The sequence below is a fragment of the Pteropus medius genome, unplaced genomic scaffold (assembly GCF_902729225.1).
Source record: "Pteropus medius unplaced genomic scaffold, Ma_sr-lr_union100, whole genome shotgun sequence".
Lineage (NCBI taxonomy): Eukaryota > Metazoa > Chordata > Mammalia > Chiroptera > Pteropodidae > Pteropus > Pteropus medius.
The window spans coordinates 11,676-23,922 of NW_024346050.1; positions in this window are offsets into that span (position 1 = coordinate 11,676).

Here is a 12,247-nt window from a genome sequence, read left to right on the forward strand (position 1 = left end):
TATAGAGTTGATAAATCTAGGTATAAGGAAAATTGTAAATCATCTATTTTAGTAAATAGCACCTCTTCTACTTATTTAGCGGCCCCTAGTGGCACTTGGTTTGCTTGTAATACTGGTTTAACTCCCTGTATTAATCTTAACTATTGGAAAAATAATACTGGATTTTGTGTGCTGGTTCATGTTATACCTCAGGTGTATATGATGAGCGGACAAGAAGGAAGACAAGCAATGGATTTGTGGGGAGGATATAACTATCCTCGGCGTAAGCGAGCAGTTCCACTGCTTGTGCCGCTCCTAGTTGGCCTAGGAGTGGCAGGATCAGCTGCAATTGGGACTGCTGCTTTGGTTACAGGGAACCAAGGTATAGCCTGGCTCACAAAGCAGATTAATGACGATTTAAGCACTCTAGAGAAATCAATTAATCATCTTGAAACATCTCTTAATTCTTTAGCTGAAGTAGTACTGCAGAATAGAAGAGGTTCAGACGTCTTATTTCTTAAGCAAGGAGGTTTGTGTGTAGCACTAGGAGAAACTTGCTGTTTTTATGTTAATCATTCTGGAATTATTAGGGATAGTTTAGCATTAATTAGACAAAGAGTAAAAGACAGAAATGAGAAGTTAAAACAAGGAAGCAACTGGTATGAATCTTGGTTTAATGGAAACTCTTGGTTAACCACGTTATTGTCGGCTATAGCAGGACCATTGATAATTCTGCTGTTATTACTGACCTTTGGGCCATGCTTGATCAAATGGGTTAAGAGTTTAATCCAATCCAATATAACTGGGGCAAAGATTTTAATTTTAGGAGCGTCAGCCCCAACCCATTGGCCAGAAATCCCGACTTCTGACTCGAAGATTGAGACATTCTAAAGAAAACCAGTGGGGAATGTAATGGCCTGCTGAAATGTGAAAGGGTTAAAGAATAATTAAAACCTGAAACTGGACAAAGGAAGTCTATAACTTCAGCCTAGTTTCTGGAACCCCTAACCACATTCTGTTAATCATGAAACCTGTAACAATGAGATCATACGCTAACTGCCAATTTTAGCCTGTGTAACCCTGCTTGCTTGCGTGGCATGAAAAATAATCAATTGTATATAAGCTGAAAATTACTGTTTGGCCATCGCCCATGGGAACACTGGCTATCGTCCATGGGAACATAGGCCATCACCCATAGGAACATAACATTCTAACACAAGCTTTCTGCTTCTGTACTTCCCGCTTGCACACCTGACCAGTGGGTTGACAGGTAGTGAATAGGAGAAAGACGGACCTTTGTGTTTAAGACAGAATGAGGAATGGGATTTGGGGCTTAAAAACCTTGTATCTTGGCATTTCGGGGCTGCTCCTTTGCAAGGACAGCCGCCGGCTAATAAACTGTCTCCTGGTTAAGAGCACTCAAGTTGGGTCTGGTTATTCTGGACACAACACTAGCATCATTCATTGAAGAGACTCTTCTTCCCCCATTGTGCGTTCTGGGCACCCTTGCCCAAAATAATTTGACCATATCCGTGTGAGACGGCCTGGCTTCTCCGTTTTGTTTCACAGTCTACATGCGTATTGTGAACCATACTGTTCTGATTACAATATGTTTGTCATACAGCTTGCAGTCAGGACGTGCGATGCCTCCAAGTTTCTTCCTCTTTCCCGGGGTTGGTTTGGCTCTTCAGGGTCATCTGTGATTCCAAATCGCAAGATAGTCCTTTTTTCCTATTTCTGCAAAAATTGCCACGGTAATTTTGATTGGGACCGCATGGGCTGTGTACATGATGTTTGGTCATATGGACATTTTCACATAATTAATTATTTCAAATCAAGATATGGGCCATTGTTTTATTTATTTATGTCGTCAATGTCTCCTGATCTCTATTTGATATGTTATGCTTCGCTTTTTTCCTTTGTTTCAAGATAATGGGCAAAAATCAGAAAAGAAAAAAACTGGAAAACGAAAAGCCGTCCAAATTAGAAAGGAAGAAGTGAAATTAGCCATGTTTGCAGCTGACATGGTTTTATACAGAACATCCTAAATGCTCTACAGAAAAAAAAATTAACCAATAAATGAATTCTGTAGAGGGAAAGGATGAAAACAATTCAACATACAGAAATCAGATGTGTTTTTATACACTGACAACGAAGCGTCCGAATAAGAAACACAGAAAAGAATCTCATTTACAATAGCATCTAACACAGCAGAATACTGAGGAATAAATTCAACCAAGGAAGAGTGAATGATCTGCTCTCCAAGACTACATTACACAGCTATAGAAATGAAAGCAACAAGATACTGGCATAAACAACAGGCACATACACTAGTCACACATCATCGAGAGTCCGGACATAAACTCACACATACGACATTCTACTAATATTTACAAGAGTGCCAAGAAGGTGCAGTGGGGACACGATAATCTCCTCGCAAAGTGCTGTTGGTGAAACGGATTATCTACGTGCAGACGAATGAAACCGGACCTCTACGTGGCACCACTCACAAAAATTAACCTGCAATGGATTAACGCCTTGAATGTGAGTCCTGAATCCATAAAACTCCTAGAAGAACCCCTTCGGGAAAAGCTCCTTGACATTGACCTTGGCAATGATTGATAGCTTAGGTAAAACACCAGAAGCACGGGGACAGAAACTAAAGTAAGCTTATCAGACTACATCAAACTGAAGAGCTTCTGGGCAACAAAGGAAACAATCAATAAACTGAAAAGGCAGCCTACAGAATGAGAAAAAGTATTTGCCACCCACATATCTGATAAAAAATAATATCCAATATGTATGAGGAACCCATATTTCCCCATCGCAAAACAGCAAATAATCCACTTAAAAACCGGCAATGGACTGACTGGAAGAGACATTTTCCCATAGAAGACATACAAATGACGAATACGTATATGAAAAGATTCTCAGCTTCACTGATCGTGAGGGAAATGCGAACCAAAACCACAATGAGATATGATCTCACACCTTTTAGGATGGCTCTTATCTAACACTAAAATAAACAGAGATAACAAATGTTGGCAAGGATGTGGATAAAAGGGAACCCTTACGCACTGTCGGGAGGGATGTGAACAGGTAGAGTCACTCCAGAAAACATATTAGAGTTCCCTAAAGAATTTAAAAGAGAACTACATGATGATCCGGCCATCATATTCTTGGGGACATATCCAAAGGAGGCGAAATCAGTATCTCCCAGAGATGTCCGCACTTCTACGTTCACGGCAGCACTATTCACAGTAGCCAAGACATGGAAACAACCTAAGCATCCATCAACAGATAAATGCATAAAGAAGTGGTGGTATATATGTAGAATAGAATATTATTCAGCCATTGCAAACGTAAGGAAGTCCTGACATTTGCGACAACGTGGATGAACCCGGAGAACATTATGTTGCCTGAAACGAGCGCGACACAGAAAGGCAAATACTGCATGGTATCACTGGAACATGGACTCTAAAAGGACAAAGAAAACAAATTTATAGAAATGGAGAGTGAAATGGTGGGTGCCGGGGTGTGGTGGGAGGGGGGAAATGAGGAGATGGAGATAAAAGGGTTCAAGCATTCACTTATAAGAAAAATAAGTTCTGAGGATCTAACGTACAGTGCGGTGACTATTGTTAATAAAACAGTACTGTATACTCGGGAGCTGTGGAGAGTAGATCTTAAGCGTTCTCACCACACACCAATAAGTTTAACTATGTGGAGTGATGGATGTGCTAATGATCTTATCTTGGTACACAATCCACAAGGCATATGTATATCATCAAATCTTCACGTTGTGCACTTTACATATGTACAACTGTATTTTAGAATTATCCCCCAATCTTGTGGGGATGAAGAAGGTGATTCCATTTGCAATGGCATTTAAAGGGTAAAGAACCATTTAAGAAAACATTAACCTAGGGAGCCAAACACTTTCAAATGAAAATTTCAAAACATCACTGAAAGAATTTAAAACACAAAGAAGCAGTAGGAAAAGCATGCCGGGTTCATGGATTGAAACACTCAGTAATGAAAAGACGTCAACACTACACAAAGCGGTCTGCGGAATGAAAGCAATCTCTACCAAGATCTTATCACAGTGTATGATTGAACTCTATACTGGAAACCAATTTGATTTTATTAAAAATCTCACCCCAATATTTTTTTTAAAATGATAGCATTCACACACACACACACACACACACACACACACACAAAATCCAAAGAATTTATTTTCAGAAAGAGATTAACCTAAGCTAAAATTTAGGAATTCATGGGACCCTGAATACCCAGATCCATATGGAAATCGAAGGAAGAACTGTTGAAGGAATCGCATGTCCTGATTTTAAGGCTTTCTGGAAACGTCCATTTGTCAAACCAGTGTGATACGGTTATTTAGACTGACTCATAGAGCTATGGGAAAAAAAAATTACAATGGTTTTTGACAAGGATTCCGAGACCATTTAGTGAGGCTCGGGTAGCCTGTTCAACAAATGGTGCTGAGGAGAATGAAAATCCACATGCTAAAGATGAAGATGAACTCCTCCCGTACGCCCCACAGAAACATTAACTCAAAATGAATCAAAGATCACTTTTTAAGGCATACATGAGTCTAATCACTATATCGTACACCTGAACCTCGTGATATTGTATGTCAACTCTAGTCGAAAATGGAAAAAGAAAAGAATTAGATAAAATAAGGACCAAAGATCTTCATGTAAGTGCTAAAACTATTAAATCCGAGCAACAATATAGAGAGACAGATATATCATACTGGGTTTGACAATGATTTCTTGATCGTAACATGAAAACATAGGCAAGAAAGGAAAAAAAATATAGATTAATTGAACTTCTTTAAAATTAACTCTTTTTCCCACATTAAAGGACTCTAGCAATAGGGTGATTTGATAACACAACTCCCAGGATGTAACAACATATTTGAAAATTTTACTTCCGGCAAGGGATTAATATCCAGCATATATAAAACTCAATAACGAATCAAGGAACTTGATTAAAATATAGTCAAAGGGATCGAATGGACATTTCTCCAAAGAAGACATGCTGATATCCAATAGCACAGAAGAAGATACTCCACATCAATTATCATGAAGGGAATGCAAATCCAAACCACAGTGACAGATCACGCAGTGCTCATTAGGATGGCTGCTATCCGAAAAGGTAACAACAACGGTAATCACAAGTGTGGACGAGGACGTGCAAATATTGGTACCCTGGTGTGTTGCCAGTAAGAATTTAAAATGGTACACCCACCATGGAACAAAGTATGGCAATTCCGCAAAAATTGGATATGGAATGACTATTTGGTCCAGTAATTCCACCTCTAGCTGTACATTCAAATGAACTGATAGCCGGGACTCACTCAGATATATGCACACCAGTGTCCATAGCAACATTATTCACTGTCATGAAACAGTGTAAATAACCCACATTTGCATCTATGGATGAATGGATAAACAAAATGTGGCATGTACACGCAATGGAATATTGTTCTGCATTAAAAAGTAGGAAAATTAGGATCCACGTTGCAACTTGAATGAACCTTCAAGATGTTATGCTAAGGGAAATGAGCTGGAAAGCACAGGACAAATGTTATGCGATTCCACTTACACGAGGAGTAAAATTTATTGCGAAGAGTAAAATTAATAGAGAAAGGAGGTAGAATCGTGGCCACCCGGGGTTGTAAGCATGGCAAAACGGGCGGTCCTGTTGAACGGGGAAAAGAGATTCGCTTTGGAACGACGAAAAGGTGGAGGGGGATAGTGGTGACGATTCCCTAAGGCCACTGGATCATACACACGAAAATGGCGAAAGCTGTGAAGGTTACGTTATGTATATTTTAGCACATTCCAAAGAATAACTGAGTCCCTTCCCTGTCCAGAGTTTCTCAGTACAGGCAGAGTTTTCATTAACATGGCTGAGATTAGGGTAGAGTGGGAGTGATGCTGAGTGGCACGGATCCCACCAGTAAGCAAGGCTTTCAATTTATTGTTATTTTCCACAGAACTGTGATGACTCGAGCTCAGCAAAATGAACTCTTTTTGCCCACCCGCGTTCTTGTACTCCCGTTAATGACTCCACCTAAGTCAACTTTCAGGCCACTTGTCTCCGCAGCCACGTACGTTTTGTCTTTTGGATAAGAGCAGCCAGGATTGCTGACGTTCAATCACAGTAAGATCACTTTCTCCTCCTCCCTGCAGGATAATGAGTAGTAAGCAAAGAAGCACTCCTCCTCTCTCGATTCTCCCTCTCTTCCCTCTCTTTCCCCCTCAGTCCTCCCACCTCCATTGCCTTGACTTCCTTCTCCAGGGGCACAAGAAGCAGCATTTGGAGCCCAGGCTCCAGGGCTTCTTCCCCAGTCCTGCCTCCCTGCTTTCCTCCAGGGCCCCACTGAAGCCTCTGGAGGGAAGAGGGAATAGAGTGGGAATTCAGGGCTCTGATGCCTCTCTGGAGGTCCAGCTTTGTGCCAGGAGCAGGATACCCTCCCACGTGATTCCATTAGCTTAGAGCGGGCATGGCCTAGAACCTGACCCACAGTTTCTTTTTGTGGGACCTACGGGGTAAGAATGCTTTTTACATGTTTGCATGGTTTAAAAAATCAAAAGAAGAATCATTTTCCCGGACATGAAAATCATTTGAAGTTTACATGGCCCGATCCATACAAACACTTTTGCTGGAATGTGGCCATGCTGTGACTATAGCATTGTTTTTTTCCCTACAAGGACAGAGTTGAATAGCTCCTACACAGACCATAATGCCTTCCGAGCTGCAGATGCTTACGATCTGACCCTTTCCGGGGAAGAGTTTGTCGAGTTCTGGCTTAGAGCAAGTGTCCCAAGAGCAAGTGTACAGTTACTCTGGTAGATGGCTGGCGGTCCCTTTGTCCAAACCCAGGAAGGACATTTACTGTAGTTAATTACCTGTGACTGCACTGTAGGGTCTTTCTGTCAGCAGTCCATTCGTTCTTGGTGTTCTGGGTCAGGGGTGGGAATTGAGTAAGGGACGATCTTTTGCCATCAAGATGGCTCGAGTCGACAGATCTTGAGTTTTATTTGGTCATCCTATGTTCTCATACTTTTGTTATAAATATTTCCATTCTTGTATATTTCTCTCAGATCAAATGCATCTTTGGAGGCTGTTCAGATATTTCCACAGCCAAGGAATCAGTAGCTCAATTAGCCACCTTCAAAGTTTGCTGTAGGTCAAACCAATGTGGCTATCCTGCCATCCTTGCGGCCTGTTAAAGTGAACAGCACTCACCTAGACCCGAAAGGTAAAGTGCTTCTGCTTGGCCTGTGACTCCAGGTTCCCAACAACCCCAGCGATAGGAGGGTGACCGTGCCAAAGGCAGGATCTACCGTCTCACGGGTGGCCTCGCGCGAGTCAGCCACTTCAGAACACTTCAGAGTTGAAGATGTTCTCCGCGCCAATAGGTTCCCCAATGCCGTGGGGGCAAAGAGAGTCCTCTGAGTCCCTAACAGCAGCTGCTTGGTCCAGTGACACACTGACTTCAAAAGAATTTCAATTCCAGTGACCACAGGCGATATCTTTTGCAACTGTTTCACCACGGCGTGCCTTGTAGTACCAATGTTGCATCCCCTAGTGTCAATTGCATCCTTACTACGTTCACACGCACCTAGGCCAGTTGGATCCCAGATTCTAGTTTCCTTCGGGGCCCATTGCTTGCATCCAGTTTTGGTGTCAAGTACTCTAATAATCAAGGTTCCTGTGGCACTTGCCTGTGCCACAAGGCATCCTAGCAGGACATCTATAATGAAATCCATTAAGCAGCTTGCAAAGTGTCTGTTTTTGGCCAGAAAAGCGGCCTTGGAAGCTGCACAGCCAGGGCAAGCCCACTCACGCCGTGGGACTTCTACAGCTGAAATGCCACTGCTGCCTGACTGCTACTTGACCTTCATGGCAGAGGCTGAATTCTACGAATCCTGCTATGGTTGTCCCAACAAAGCCGGAGAACTCTCCCATCACACATAGCTGACGGCATCATTGAGCCATATGTGGCTCGCGTGTCATTCACTTACACTCATAAGACCCAGTGTGTTACATATGCTTCATTCAAGTGAGATCCCACTAAGAAGTGTAGCCGTAAGGGTTCTCGGCAACGTGTATGTGTGCGTCACACAAACACACCACGTGTGCATGCACACACACAGACACACACATGCACGCTGGTTCTTTTCAAGTCTGTAGCTTTCTAGTCTCTATAGAACAGGAAAGCGAATAACAGTGTTTACGACCGTCGGGATAGCTGCCCAGGGAGCTGATTCATGGTTTAGTTAACGAAATGTTATGATTTGTGCGCTTGAAAATGATATTTCCTATTCCTTACAATCCCTGTTAGTATGAGTCTTATGCACAACAAACGTGTTAATCTTCATTTTCACCTTAATTTTCTGCAGCTTCACTTGGATTTTTATGAAGATAACCACATCGTTATCACGGCTCCATTTTCACTGGTATATATTTATTAGTTGATGCTTGTACATACCTATGCAAGTATGTATTGCAGCTTACTGTACCGCCCAGGAGATGCGGTATGATGCTGAAAAGAAGTGGTCATATGAGTCCTCTTTTTCTCTTTTCTATTATCAAAGGGAATGCTTTTAATGGTTCACTGTCCAGTGTGATGTGTGATGTAGTTGATTCTTTGTCAGCTGAAAGAAACTCTTTTCTATCTATGAATTGTTGAGAATTATCGTTATTGTTGTGGTTTAACCCTGATTGGTTGTTTAATTTGTTATATGCCTTTTGACTAGATATTTAGTGGTAATAGTCCTTTCCTTTTGCCTTTATTCGCCTGGTGTGTTAAATTACTTTGCAGACCTCCTAATGTTGAACCAAACGTTGTCTGCTTGGGAATAAACACGACTTTGACATGCTTTAGTAGCTGTTTCAGCCATCGCTGGGTTCAGTTTGCTCAAGTATAAGAAGGTATGTATACTTTTTGCACGATGTAACTAATTTAGACCGGCCAATAATTTGGCCTTCTCATGCATTCCTTGTCAAGATGACTTTTAGAAATACTACGATTTTCATTTTCTTCAGTATGGTGAGGTATATATTTTTCTGGGATTTACTTCGTTAGTCTCAGTTTCAATATTATCAGCATATACATTTCACGTTATCGTACGTTTTGAGTCCTCGCTGTACATGCAAGCACGACAGCCTTTTCAACCCCAAATTTTCTCTTCTGTCCATGCCTTATCTCTAATTCTATTGACCCATATTTCCAGAAGCCCTTTTTTCTCTTATCTCTCTAATGTGCTAACGTTTAGCATTTGTGTTGAACACTGCACATCCGTTACCAGTTTCTTTAATTTCGCCTCTTATTTTTATTACTCTGCATTGACAATAATTTTAAAAAATCGTCAATAACGGTCTTTACTTCTACGTCTGCATTTTATTTTCTCAAAGTTTTCCCTGAATACAACAGACACTGAAATATCCCAAGCATTCATTTGTTTGGAAGAGACCTGTGGCGTAGCAATGCTGATTTGCTTGGCCAATGCTGCCATGTCTATTCAACGCCACTGTTGGGAGAACGGGTGATTAAGGACGAGGGAACTGGAGCATTGAAATAACGGGATCGCTACGATAAATATATACACGTTTCATTTAAGACTACAGCATATGGTGTAGAAAGGAGTATAGAGATGACAAAGACTGAAAATGTACTTGTCTGCCTTCAAGTCCTGGCCCTGCCGCTTACCGCCTGTGTGATTTTTCGGCAAGTACCCAATCTCCCCGAGCTTCAATTCCCTCACATGCTAGTCAGGAGTGGTGTTTACCAAATGTTTCCATTTCTCCCCGATTCCAGCACCTGGTAGAACCGCACTTCTTGCTTGCGTGTCGAGGACCCCTTTGTGGACTGTGTGTGAAATGTGGCACTTCTGGGCCAGAACACAGGGTCGTTGATTTGAGATATCCCCGCACCCCATCATCCTCTTCTCCACAAGCACAGTGACTGACTATTCTCGAAATGGTGGCCGTTCTGTCAGTTTGTGTCTCCAAGTCGTTCCCATGAGAATTGCTCAGATCCTCAAGATCCACCACCCCGTCACAGATGTGCACCCATCTTGGACATGCATCGGGAATGAGGAATAAGCCACTGAGATTTAGGATGGTCTGCTCCCACGGCTTACCGTGGCCTCTCCTGACTCATGTATCTCATCTGTAAGTTAAAATAATATTCTCTCAGTAAGTTTCTGAGGGTTAGACGAGTAAATTATGTGATGAGTTTGCCGCCACGCTTGACATATAATAGGGACACGCAGCATGGCAGCTATAATTATTAAATAATTATAATAACGAGGCTCTTTTTGAAAAAGTGTGGCGTATTTGCATAAAATGAGAGGTCTTGTGTCTGCTGAGCCAGACAGGAAAGTTGCATCTTGCTTCCTAGAGGGAGGCACCGTATCTGTTGCTGTAGATGAGGCGGCCTAAGGATTTGCACTTATGCGATTAGTTTTGCCGCCACGCTAGCAGAAACGTACTTAGAAAATGAGGTTATCTCTGAAGGAGGAAAAAGCGAAAAGATCTAAGAGGGTGAGAGACTGGCCAGTGAGGTAAGATAAAGGGAATTAAAGAGCAAGAAGTAAGTTTTTAATGAGAAGAAGAGATTATAATTATTATAACCGTACATTCCTTGGCTCTTAGTAAATCAAGGCACAAGGTTTACTTTGGTCATGGTTTTCCAAACTCTTTTGTGTACAACACTACTACTTCAGAAGCTCTGTGGAAAAACATTCCATTCCCATATATAATGGGGTAAGTGTCCCTCAGTTTGAGATTCATATCGCATATCAGCATGTTTTCTTAAAAGAAACCTACAACATGGAAATTCCTTTTCCTCCGGTCCTGTAAGTCCCACACTTCACTAAACTGGAGTCCATTTTTGTTGTTGCTGTTTCTTGGCCCTATCCTTTTGCAGAGGGAACATGGAAATGCTGGAAAACACAGTGGATTACTTGAGCTACATGCAGGGAAACCATCACAGGAAACAATGTTCTCGAGTCGTGGGTCAAGAAGTATTTAAAATCCCCCATAGATGTTAAGCACAATCTCGGTATTCGGTCTGCTTTACTCATTCAAGTCCATGTACCAAATGTGAGTATCACCTGAGATTTTGCCTCAACGACCTACAGAGAGACTTAAAATGAGCAGGTTGATTTCATTTCAATCATTATTTTATTCAACAAAAGCGTTAAAATTATAATGCCGACATGGCAACAATAGACACGAATGCCTGATGAATCTTATATTTTTGGTAAGTCTTTGAAATACAGTGGATAATTTCAACATGGAAGCCAAATGACAAGGTTAGTTTCTCATTCCGTTTCTCTGACGAAGACTTCGAAATGCCATGTGATATCATTTACCAAAGAAACCAATGTACACAATTCTCGTATTAGTTAACACAACATATTTGTCTTTCTGAGTCAGAAGTGCAGTGTGTTATCACAAAATAGAAATAACAAGAACAAATCAGTAACTTTTAACAATTAGTAATTTTATATTCTTCTTCTAGGTCCTGGAAATGCAGTTTGGTATCATTTCATGGTGTCGGCAAAGAGAACGAATTAATTATTTTTTAAATTTTGTTCCGAGACTCTGAAATGCGTGTGGTATATTTCAACTTTAAAAGAATATAAACATACTGCCAATTATGTTTATTTTCTTCTCTCTTACTGTCTTTAAAACGCAGTCAGTTTTCATTTCAACCAGGAGACACTACACATGCAACACAAAATATTTTCCGTTCTTCTTTTGTTACTAAGTCATGCACATTCGGTATGTCGTCGTTTCAACACGTAAGCAATGGAAACACACTATTACTTAATTTTAAGTTTGTTTTTCACAATAGGTCGTGAGAATGCAATGTTTTATCACCTTGAAATGTGAACATATAAACAGACCATCAATTAAACATGTTTTCTTACAGTCTTTGAAATGCGGTGCCATCAGGCCAACATGCAAACGATACAAACAAGTCAATTGTACATCCTTTACTATTTACTGTCTTTGACGTGCCGTACGTTATCATCTCAACACGTACACATCATTACTAAATTTTCGATTAGTTACACTATATCCTTTATGTCTTACTAAGTCTTGGATACACAGTGTGCTTTTAACTCTTAAGTACATCACATTTCAGAGTAGTCACATTTCTTGTGTTCAGTAGCCACATATGGCTAGTGTGTACCATACCGAACAGTGCACCTCT